General features: G+C 34.5%; 1 pseudogene; it reads right to left on the reverse strand.

Moving 5' to 3' along the window:
- Positions 1 to 2,217: 2,217 nt before the first annotated feature.
- Positions 2,218 to 13,633, reverse strand: part of LOC120182470 — a 46,419-nt pseudogene continuing 35,003 nt past the window's right edge.

Genomic DNA, 13,633 nt, shown 5'->3' on the forward strand with positions numbered 1-13,633 from the left:
TTACATCATTTACATACTAGTTACATTATGACCAATTATGCCATTTCACATTTGTTTATGAATATTGGTTATGTAACTAATGGCTAATCTCTCTTTTGATTGTGATCTTAGCAGCTTAAGCTATATATATATATATATATATATATATATATATTTAAAATCAATTGGCTATGCTTTTCAAAACCTTGTTTAAAACATTTTAATGTCTTTTTGATTTAACAAAAAGGGGGAGAAATATTAAGTGTTAAAAGAGAGAAATGTTATAGTAAGGGGGAGTAATTTTTCAAAATTGATTTCAAATTTTTAGAAAATCTTAAAATAACACAAATGTTTTGTTATATCAAAAAGGGGGAGATTGTTGAAAACATTTTTGTGTTTCGATATAACAAATTAAGTTTAAATAAATTTTAAGATTTTACAAATGATTTTATAAGTATATTCGACACAATTATTTGAATATCAAATCAATTACTCCAAGTCTTTTCAAGATCAAATTCAAACCTTACCAAATGTGTAAAATTGTGTTTTATACTTAATATATTTTTGAAAGAATTTTCACAAAATATTTTGAACCAAAATCAAGCCTAAAATCTATTTTTCAGAGTGATGCACCGATGCACCAATCCATGCATCGATGCACTATGAATTAAATTGAACATCGAATGCATTTCATGCATCGATGCACATACCATGCATCGATGCACTGAGGATTTTATGAAAACATCGAATGTATTTGATGCACCAGCCATGCATCGATGCACTCTGGCTATTTTGAAACATCGAATGCACTTGATGCATCGATGCACTCTTAGTGCACCGATGCACTAAGGGTCCAACGGTCAAAATATTTGAATTTTACACTGATGCACAGATGCACCATGGGTATGCATCGATGCAATGACGCTCCCAACTGAATTTATTAATTGTTTTCACACTTAAACGACTCTATTGACTCCACTAAGTATCCCCAACATTCAGAATCATTTGAAGGTGTATTTAAACAAGCTTAGAAGCCATTGATCAACAACAAGAAACAACAATCAACTAGAATCAAGAGAGAATCAAAGAGAAAACATCAAACCTCAAGTTTGAGCATTTCAAGCCTATTTTTCATTCAATATTCATTTTGCTTTCAAGAACACTACTTTTACTCAATTGTATTCATTTTTTAGTATTCTTTTGTTTGTTCTAGAATTGTGCAAACAATCTACCTTGTGAGGATTTCCTTGTAAGTTTGTAAATTTGTAATCTTCTCTTTGAGAAAGAGTGTTATCAAGAATTGGGGTATATTCTTGAGGGGGTTGTAAGGTTATCTCTTTGGCCTCAAAAGAAAGAACCAATTAGTGAATTTGTTGGAAAATCCTTAGTGTGGATAGCTAAGGTAGTGGACGTAGACTTTGATTCAGAAAGTCGAACCACTCTAAATCGATGTGCAATTACTTTTAATTTTCTGTAAAAGCTTCCACCAAAATTTTAATTTCCAATTCACCCCCCTCTTGGCCGATTCCGTCGATCGATGAACTCAACAGAGGAAAAAATAAAAATAAAAATAAAAAATATAATAATAATAAAGTAAATAAATAAATAATATTTCTAAACCTGGACAAAAACGGGTGTCTACAAAGTGAAATAAAATAAGTAAATAAAAAATAGTAACTAAATAAATTAAAATAAATAAAACAAAAAGGCCTCAATTAGGATACTTGAAAATAGAAAACAAGCAAAGAAATTAGATAAAATATTAAGTAAAAATAATATAATAATAATCGATGATAAAAGAACTAAAAGATGAAGCAATACAACAAAAAACAAAGATTAAAGCCAATATGATAAATAAATAATTAACAACTAAATAAAATCGAAAACAAATTAAATATGATTGAGAAGTGAGAAATTTATATATTACTCGAAAGAAACCTGAGAGAAAATAAAAGGAAAAAAATGTTAGATTAAAGGCTAAACACAAAAAAAAAATCTAAAATAAAATAAATTATGATAGATATAGAATATGGACCAATATAAAATGAAAATAAAATTGAATGACTAAGTTAAATAAACAAAAATGGCAAAATGGGTTGAATCAAATTAATGGAGAAAGTTGGAGGTATGAGGGAATGATTTTACCAAAATTCTTCAAAATAGGTGGATTACACCCTGAAATCCTGTACACACTTTCAATTGATTTTGACTTTGTGAGAACCAAAATTAAAAATTGGTTCACTCTTTCTCTTTCTCAAAATGTGAAAGAGGGGCTTTCTCTACACTGCTCCAATTTTCAGAAACCGGCGATGGAGCTGCCACAACGAACGTTGTTGGTTTCGATCCGTCGTCGTTTTTCGCAGTCCGCCGCATATCATCGACATCCATTGCCACTGTCCACCATTCGCCAGGCTCAGATGGACACCAAATCAAATCGGGAAGCTCGCCTCGACGAGAAGAGTCCAGATATGGAGTCGGAATCACCAACAACAACTCTGATTAGCATAGATCGACCTTCGAACGTTTTGGTTTCTTCTTCTCTTCCTATCTTTATTTTCGCAAATCACTCTTTTAAAAAGTAAAAAAAATGCATGCACGATATGTAGAAAGAATGAATCAAAAAGACATTTTATTTCGCTGTTTTTTTGAAATTACAATGGTCCTCCATTTCACCCTCCTCCCTTTGTGTGTTTCGTATAAAATTTCTGAGTAAAAATCCTCCCCTCAAATTCGTGTAGTTACATGTTTATTTATACTAAAAAATGCTATTTTTAGAATCCTATTCCGAGGAGTTCGGCGTTGGTTGCGTGAGAAGAGAGGGTTTGACAAAGTTGGGTGAGAAGTGACGCTGGGGAGTCTTCGGGGTGAAAAGCTAGGGTTATAAACCCTAATTGGTTCGGGTTGCTCCTAACATCTGGGTTGCATGTCGGGCTTCAGTGGTTCCAGTTACCTGTTGGTCTTATTGGTCACCGTTTGGGCTTCTAGATAATGGGCTTGGGTATGTAAAAAAAATAAAACATGTATTATTTTAAATATAATATATAATATATGTATGGATGAAAATTAATGTCCACAAGTATAATTAATAAAAAAATTGAGTGAGACAAAATAAAAAAATTAAAGTTCTGTTTAAGTAATTCTTCATGTATTCTTTCATGATAATTTTTTTTGTAGAGGGTAGTTGCCCCCAAACTCCTACCTACCTCCGTCCCTGTCTAAAAGCTCTGGGTGGGTTCGAATGAAAATTGTTTTAGGATGTAAATGAAGTTATAAAATCCTGTCTAAATAGATTTACCAGATAAGGTTTGTTCTATCAGCTACAGTATTCTTTTGAAAAGTTAATCAACTACAGTATCTAGCTTAATTATTAATGCTTCCGGTTAGTAGCCAGTGAGTGTGGGTTCAAATTCCATGAACATCACGTTTTTCATTCTTTCTTAATTTTTATCATTTATTACCAAAGGTGTCACGTTTTTCATTCTTTCTTAATTTTTATCATTTATTGCCAAAGGATGTTGGTTAAATTCGGTTTGAAGCCCTTCATTTTACTTTGTGCTACTGATTGGTTTCCAAATTCTAATAAAGTCTTAATTTAATCCTAATATTCCTTTAAGAAATTTTTATTATTGTTACCTCGGAAAATTGGGGTGTGACAGTAGAAGAGAGTTTAATTCACCGTATAGATTTACAGTGTGAAGGATTCAAAAATTATTATTATTGTTTACGCCTTATTTATGAGAAATTATTAGATAAATCCTTTCCACCACCTCATCCATAGTCCTTAACCAATTAAATGAGTACACATCACATTTATTTTGAACGTCATATTTCCTTAAAAATTAAAATTTCCAAATCATCATATTCTTCTTCATCCTATCCTTTCCTTCCCCAATTTTAAAATATCAAATATCCATGTTTTGCTCTACTCTTTCTTTAATTCACCATTATAATCTAAATTAAAAATCACCACTTCTTCTTTATCTCGTCCTTTTCTTCCCCAATCTTAAGCATTAAATCTCCATGTTTTGCTATGCTTTTTCTTTGGTTCACCATTATAATCAAGATTTAAAATCAATACAAAATTTTAAGTTTCTTTCAAATTTATTATTTTCTTATTATATATTTTTATATTTATTTATTTTTCTTAACCAACAAAATCTCATTAAAAAATATATATGAGAATTTCTAGATTGATGTATGATATATGAGAATTTCCTTCTATATGGCACAATTGAAAAGGATTAATGCTTAAGATGGATTATAATGGTGAACCAAAGAAAGAATATAGCAAAAACACAGAGATTTAATACTTTAGATTGGGAAATAAAAGGATGAGATAAAGAAGAAGTGATGATTTTTAATTTAAATCATAATGGTGGATTAAAGAAATAGAAAAGCAAAACATGAAGATTTGATGTTTTAAGATCGGAGAAGGAGAGGATGGGATAAAGAAGAAGATGATCATTTGGAAATTTTAATTTTTAAGGAAATATGACGTGGAAAATAAATGTGATGTGTACTCATTTAATTGATTAAGGACCATTGATGAGGTGGTGGAAAGAGTTCATGTAATAATTTCTCCTTATTTACGGCTGAAGACATAGACATCGTTATTGTTCAATATAGTGTAGTGCGTGATTTAGTTGTTTATGTGTGCACGTTAATGTTAAGTATTGTTCCCAATGTTTTCCATATTCTCATCATAGGAATGCTTCAATGCATGTACTCCCTCCCAAGCTTCTTACAATTTCTTTTATAAGTTGAAAACGCCTAGTCATCACAAAATTCAATTAATACATTTATTTTTTTCCTTTCAATTTTCACATTTTTTTTATTTTTATTTTTTCATGGCTCATGCACTACTTCCATCTACATACTGCTAAACTTCTATAACGAGTTTGCCCATTAGCATTGATCTGAAATCCCTTTATTAGATTATACATCTATTCCGGGATTTAGAGAATATCCTAGATCCATAGAAACATTTGCCCTTCTTGTGTTGAAATCTCTGGTCAGTGTATTGATTTCAACTTCGGCGAATGTAGCCCCCGTAGGTATAATAACTAAACGGCGTTCCTTTACCGGTGCTCCAATCAAAGCCGATATCAGGTGTGATATAAAATCCATGTGCAGAAAGGTCTATTCGCTCCAGGTAACATGCAGACCAGCTCGGCAAAAGTACAATTCTGACATTTGGAATCTCATAGACATTGTCCGAGTGAAACATAGCACGCTCAAGTACCCCAGGGGAATGATCCACTGAATTTCCAGCATTATTGTATATTTCAAGATCCAAAGCCAGCACTTTTGCCTTACTTGTAAATCCAACCTATATGAAGTAATTTTATTCTACTATACAATATTGAAAAGTTTCTTTAGATTGATCCATCATGTTATCCCACTTAATAGTCGGTACCTTGTAGTTTCCGAGAAAGCTGTGGTACTGCCCTGTTGTGATCATGTCTATATCTCTATCCATTTTCAATTTCACTGCCCTATTCATCAGATAAGATGGCACAGCAGCAGCAGCGGCAATGAAAGCTGATCGAGTCTCCTTTCCACTGAATCCACCACCAACCCTTTTAGTTTTACAAACTACTTTAAACATAGGAAGACTCAGAACACGAGAAACATATTTCTGGTGCTTTTGAGGAGTCTACACACAAACAATGACAATTACACTATCTACAAAGCATCCTACTTACCTTTTAGGTCGATTCGTGTAGTAAATTTGTTAAACATAGATATAAAGTATAAACAGAGTTAACTTGGGATGCAAGATATCCATCCATTCACCAACTTGAGGGTGAATGATTAATTATGCAGATTATACTCGAGAGTTTTTGTGTTTTTAGGAGTTTCCTAAGATAAAGGGAGTCATTATCTTTATCTTTAGAGAATTTGTCATCTTTATTTCTAGAGAGTTTGTTAGGGAGTCTATTAATACCAGATAACAATCTATAAAAATGGTAGTGTTACAACCTACTGAAATTAATATAGAACAATTTTACTATCACAGTTCTGTCATTATGAAATAATAACGTTGTTTTCGAACTCCAAAAGGCCTCTGAAGACAGATATCACTCACTGAAATTATAAGTTCTGGCAATCTTACTTGAGTGGCTGAAATCATATGAACTTCATTACCACTGTCCATTGTCCAAACCAAGCTGGTTTGTGTCTCCGTGTAGAAGTGTTCTTGACCTCTCACTCAAACTTTCCCCTCTATGATCTTTTCACATTGATCTGATTGGAAACATAGATCTACATCCCCTTTTCTCAAAAACCTCTGTGAGTTGGGATGAAAACCTTTTGCACTGATTGTATCCTCTAGTGACAAGATTGAAGGAAGCTCTTCATACATGAACTTCTCCAGCTGCTAGTTTAGCATTCTCATGGGTATCAGCCACCACAATTCCTATAACCTGTATAAATTATAAATGCAATTTCAATAAGATTTTTTTACAAAAACATATCAAGGAATTTGTTCGAGCACTGATTATTAAAGTTCAGTTCAGCGTAAAAAGCTATCTCAAGTTTCCACCAGTATCGCATGGATGTCACATCTGATGTACCTTTAGTAATTGAAGGTTGAAGATTGGTTTTAGTTGCTTTCTCAAGCATGCAAAGGAGCCTCTTTCTGTCCTCTCAAGGTTTGCCAAGGATTCTCACTAAAAATTGTTGAACTATATAAATTGTATTCAATAAGCTTATTTACCTGCCCCACACAAGTGACAAATTCTGAAGCAAATAGCTCCTCATCCAAGACAACTGATCCAATTTTATTACTGCCAGGAACATCCTTGGCAAAGAAGACGCCAGCAAATCCATGTGAAATTCGATGGATAATATTTGAGCATAGGGCTTTTTGCTCAAAACTAATACTGTATGCAGAGCATTGGGAGGCATTGGCACGTCATCGGTATATTCTGCCTCTCCAGTAACCTAAAGGATATGGTACCATAAACACTGTCATGAAGATAGTCTTGGAGATAAAACTCAGTGAAAAAGTAAGAATCGAAAGCACTAAGTCAACATCAGTTGGAAAGTACAAACCCAGTAGTAAGGAGTAGCTTGTGAATTTTGCATACCTGAAGCCTGGATGATAGATGAACCTCAGGAGAACCTACTGATGTTCCATGGTTCCTGATTTCGTAGTCCTGACTTGCAACCAGTGGTGGGCGGTGAAACGACTTGATGGCTGATAAATGCGATAATGGTACATTTTCCTTAATGGATTTCTTTCCCTCAATTTGATGTGAAACCCAAAGGAAGAATTTAAAGAAGAAGCTAAGGGTCAAAGATCTTCGAAACTCCACCATCCCACCAAGAGCATGTTCATTGAGCACGATATCGGTTCGTAAAACATTCAAAGCACCCAATACATTCCGGTTCAATTTCTTTCCGATTAAAAGTTCCTTTGTTTTGCTTGCATGTAAAGAGAGCGTATTAAGAAAACAATTAAGAGAATAGGGAAATACAGATGAACTTTATTGAAGAATCTGAGCTCTGAATACAGGAGTAAGCCTTGAGCTTTACACACAAACTGTAGAGCTGACCTAACTCAAAGTATGTTATAACCAACGTTATAACCAATTCTCAACAGATTGTGAGTTAGCATAACTGACCAACTTACAAGCTTCTAGACTAAATCCAACATCCTCCCCACTTTTCTTTTTTCTCTTCTAAAAGCACACAAACCCCCAGTTTTTACCTAAACATTGCAAAGTAGTCTTTGGTTAATGCTTTCGTTAAACCGTCTGCAACTTGGTGCTCAGAAGGCACAAAGTTGATCTTGATTTTGTCTGCTGCAACCTTCTCACGTATGAAATGTACATCCAGCTCCACATGTTTGGTTTTTACGTGATACACCGAATTCGTGCTCGTGGCTATTGCTCCCATGTTATAACTCCAAACAACTGGAGTAGACTGCACCTTAACCCCCACGTCACTCAACATGGAACATGCATAAACTGAGCATCAACAAGCGCGTTGCCAACATCATCTCTAATAAGTTTCATAGTTGCTATCATGGGCGTTGGTGTTAGTGTGGTGTTGTTCGTACGTGTCTTAACCAACTCCATATTGTACTTCTTCTGACTTAAGAACAACATATCATCTGTTCGTTTCACCTCAATGCTAAGAAAAAATTGAGCAGTCCTAAGTCCTTGAGAGAGAACTTTTCACCAATCAATCTTACTACATTTTCAACATCATCAATCACGCTACCAGTAACAATGATATCATCCACATATGTCAGCACATATGTTACTCCTATCACTCATTTCTTAACAAACAAAGAGCTATCTGTCTGAGAACTTTGAAAACCAACACTTATATGGTATTCTTTCAACTTGGAATACAAATTTCGGGCCTGCCTTAATCCATATAGTGCTTTATTAAGTTTATACACCATAATAGATCCATTAGCTGCCCTTGTCTCAAAAACTTGAGGTTGTTGCATGAATACATCCTCATGCAACTCTCCATTTAAAAAAGCGTTGTTCAAATTGACTTTCCTCAAAACCCATTTATGTCGATCCTCCAACAATAAGACAACATTAATAGTAGCAGGTTTGACTACCAGATTGAATTATCCAGGAAGTCTTGCCTTGGCATGTGCGAGAACCCTTTGGCCACAAGTTGGGACTTATATCTTTGTATCGTGCCATCTGCGTTTTTTTTATCTTGAATAGCCACTTACAGTCTACCACCTGCCTTCCTTCAGGCAATGACACCAACGACCAAGTATCATTATTCTTAAGAGCTTCATACTCTTCATGGATTGCCTCCCTCTAGTTCGAAGATTTCATGGCTTCATGTACTCAGTTGGGTTCAACTTCTTCACCAACTTGCATGGCCATATACATTTTGGTTTGAATATCCCATGTTTGCTTCGGGTTATCGTATGATGTCTACTTGACGAGATTGGCATATCATTCACATCATTATGATGGCTATTTGATGAGGCTGGTGCTTCATTCACTTCATTACAATTATTATTTGATGAGATTGCTTCTTCATTCACTTCATTACAATTTCTATTTGATGAGGCTGGTTCTTCATTCACTTCATTCTGAGAACCAAGACTTGCCACTGTTTGTTCCAACGACTCCATCCATTGACTCAACCATACATTCATTCTGTAACTGAACATGCATACTGCTCACGTAATCAGCAGATTGTTCCGTGCCTCCATATCCATATTATCGCAAGCTAGATAACTCTATAACAGGACCCATGCAAACCTTACTTGCACCATCAACCATAGGCAACTCATCTGATGACTTGACTTGCCCCGTATCAAGATCACCACTATTATTAGCCACGCCTGCAAAAGGAAAATATTTTTCATCAACTACCACGTGTTTGGAATTCTTCCATCTGAGGCCATGCACTAATAGCCCTTTTGCTGCGAGCTGTATCCCAAGAACGTACACGGCTGTGACCTGAAACACTACTTATGATTTTTGTATGGTCGTAAATGAGGAAAGCAACGACACCCAAATTCTCTCTAAAACCTATAGTCAGGTTGTTTTTTGAACAACAACTCAAATGAAGACTTGCCATGCAACACCCAAGAAGGCAGACGATTTATAAGATGAACTGCTATGCTCACAGCATATGCCCAAAACTGAAATGGCAAAGAGGCTTGAGCCAATAGAACAAGATCTGTCTCAATAAAGTGGTGATGTTTTCGTTCAACCACACCGTTTGCTCTGAGGTGTGGGGGCATGAAAGACGGTGAACATTTCCATCAACTTCAACATCGAAGAAAGAGGCCTATACTCACCTCCCCAATCGTTGTGCACTTCCTTAACAACTATATCGAATAGTGTTTTAACCATATTATAAACATATAGAACGATTGAAGCACTTGATCTTTAGTTTTAAGCATGTATACCCATGAGTGTCTAGTACACGCATCAACAAAAGAGACGTAGTATCTAAACCCATTCGACAAAACAAGTGCTGGTCCCCAAACATCAGAGAATACTGGTTGAAATGGCTTGTCATAAACAGTTGTACACTCAATGAAGGGAATTTTATGGCTCTTGCGCAATCTACAAGGTACACAAACATCACTTTCAATTTTATTGCTTTATAAAGGAAACACTACAAGAATTTGTTTACATGCTTGCACAAGAACAACATGAGCAGGGTGCCCAAGCCTTCTGTGCCACAGATTATACGCTCTACTATTACTATGGGATTCCTCAAGCTCTACATGGTTACAGCTTCTAGTACTATCCATCGTAGTAGCAAAATGATACAAGACATTGCTTTTTTGCCCCAATAACAACACTTCATTCGTCCTTTCATCCTTAACCACACACACATTTGCATGAAACTCGAAATTGACTACATTATCATTAGCAAACTTCAAAATAGAAAATAGATTTTTAGTCACCGTAAGTACATGCAAAAGATTATTAAGAATCAGCGTTCTAGACTTAGCAACAATCATAGAACTTCCAGCCTTTTTAATGTTCAAAATATTACCATTACCCATAACTAGTTTACCTGGTCCCATGTAGTTAGAACTCTCAAGCACTTTAGAACCATCAATAGTGACATGATCTGCAGCCCTTGAGTCAACCAACCAGTGATCAGAATCAGTGGAGACAACATGTTCTTGGGCAGAGTTGTTGCATGTATGCCATTCATTATTCGTATCTGGAGATGTAACATGCACCATTGCCAAGTAATCCTTGCCAGCTAGAACTCCGACGAAAATCTTGTCAAACCTATGCTAACAACGATCCACCGATTACCCATTCTTCCCATACAACTGGCATTGCAACCTTACTCATCCAAGACCTCGACCTCCCGTTCTACCACTAGCGTACTGTTGATTTCCATTATATTGAGCATATTGATTGACTCCTTTATCATCACTTTGAACCCTAGCCATGATAGCACTCATAGGAAGTTGCAACTCTAACTGCTTTAGTTGCGCCTCAACATCAACTAACTTAGACTGCATACCATCCAGAGTGAACCCTTCGCGACTAGCCGTAATAACCGCCATAAATGACTGATATTCAAACAATAGACCAACAAGATCGTAACTACTTGGTCAAGATCAGATACATCACTCCCATATATTGATAATGTAACATCCTCAACCCGTATCTGACCCGGATCCGAGTTCGAGGTGTCACATTGACTTTTCAAAAATTCTTTTATTTACAAATCCACCAAAAATCTTAAATTCATCATTTGAGAAAGTGAGTACTTTTTAGAAATAAATATAATCAAATTGTTTTACAAACCAATAAGAGCATATTCAATCCAAATCTTATAACTACATGCCAACTAAATTCTATAACACAAAATATATATATTCCATAGATTTCTGATCTGATATTCGTAAGGAAGATGCTAACTTGTCTTGCTACTCTTAGCTTCTCTTCTCGTTTCTGTAACCTACGTGTGAAACAACCACACGTTAAGTTTATGACTTAGTGAGGCATTGAAATTATAAAAGAACTCTAACTATTTACACATGCATGAACATATCATCTTATAATGCCACATCAAAATAATATAACATTATATATAACGTACTATACACATATACATATCACACATTATTTCCATCTCTAACCTTATTCCACTATCAATATTCTTATCATTTATATCTTATAATTATATCCTCTTATATCTATTCTTTTAATCAACATATGATTCAATTAACCAAACAATACAAACATCATCATATAAATCATATCAGATTATCTAATAAGAAATACATGCATACATATAAATCATCATTAGTCACTTATCATTTAATCACATAGCACATATACTTAACCTTCTTAATCATATACTATACCCAGACCTCATCATGTCATTTCTATAACATTTATCATATCACAACATATATTTGTTATTATCTCTTGTTTAGCCCATGTCTATATGTGAGAACTATATATATCTTAGTCTCTAGGGGTTGTGCACTAATGTTGTCACCACAACTCGTATAAATGCACCGAAGTGCCACGTAGAATTGCACCGAAGTGCCGTGTAGAATTGTACCGAAGTGCCGCGTAGAATTGCACCAAAGTGCCATATAAAATGTCCCTAAGGACCACATAGAAAATTCCTTAAGAATCATATACATATGCCAAGGACCAAATATGTGTCTCAAAAGACCTCATACATGTTCCAAAGAATACATATATGTCTCGAAGGACCGCATATACCCTCGACTCTTGGCATGCCAACTATACCTCTAGCTCTCTTGACACATAACATGGGCATTAATATTTAGATTATATCACATTCACATATATACATTTAGTCTCATAGTTCTTCCACATAACTCATTATCACATTTCCATAAGATCACACATAGTCACATAGTTCATTTCCATATAGTTCACATGTACTTATTGTAACATCCTTAATACCGGGTTATTGACTAAATTGTAAAGTTTCAGAATTTGGTGATTAAAGTATAATAATTGAATAGTTAAGGACTTATATGAAAAATATGGTGTAGGATCAAATTGAAAAGAAGAAGGAATAGAAGGACAAAATGGTCATTTACAAGGGAAATAATTTAATTGTTATGGTTATATATGTTTCCATGTAGAGTGAAGAGAGAAACATATAAGCTTCCAGAGTTCTCTTCTTCTCTTCTATTCTCCACACGTGAAGACTTATATCAAAGGTGATATTTCTCATAAGATGATTGTTAGTTGAAATTTAAGTTTGGTTTTGATCATTAAATGATAATTAAGCTTAAGGAAAGTTTAATTTGCCTCAAAACAACAAGATGAAGGGTGTAGGAAGAATTAAAGGTTAGGAGTTCTTGAATGAAATTTTGAAATAAAGTTCATAATGAGAATTGGAAGTTGAATTTGACTTGTCACCAACTTGATTGAGGGATATGAAATGTTAGAATTAGATTTAAAACATGTTGGAATTTGAGTGAGATTCTTGAATTTTATATGGAAGATTGGATTTTCAAGTTTTAGAGGTATTGAATGGATAATAATTAGTTTAAATAGGTGTATGCAAGTTAGAAAAAGAGGTGAAATATGAAGTGTTAAGAGGATTATAAAGGGATTTTCGTGCTCAAAATAACATTTCTGGGCTGTGTGCATCGTACACATTCAATGTGTACCGATGCACTCTCAAATAAATAAACATCGAATGTAATTAGTACATCGATGCATGAGGAGTGCATTGATGCACCCCCTTAAAATACAAACATCGAATGGGATTTGTGTACCGATGCATAGATAGTGCATCGATGCACACGTTAAGGGATGCATCGATACACTGTGTAGTACATCGATACATACATTTATTAAGAGATGAAAACTAGCCTTTCTTTTAGTGTAAGAAGGGATAGTTCGAAATATATCAATTAGTATACTGATATGTATCAATGTATTACTATGTAGATTTAGAGTGTAATCCTGTTCCGGAATAATCGAAGGATTAGAATCGAGTAAAAACAAGACTAAAGTGAGTGCATATCTCATAGAAATTGTATTGAGATAAGACTTGCGATGAGTCTATCTCTTATAGTTAAATTTATGATTTCAAATTAATGTACATGCATATTTATATATGTATTAATGTTATAGTGCTTTCATGCATAATTTATTCATGCTTTAATATGAACTTATTTAAATGA

Source organism: Hibiscus syriacus, unplaced genomic scaffold (assembly GCF_006381635.1).
Source record: "Hibiscus syriacus cultivar Baekdansim isolate YM2019G1 unplaced genomic scaffold, ASM638163v2 tig00003721_pilon, whole genome shotgun sequence".
Lineage (NCBI taxonomy): Eukaryota > Viridiplantae > Streptophyta > Magnoliopsida > Malvales > Malvaceae > Hibiscus > Hibiscus syriacus.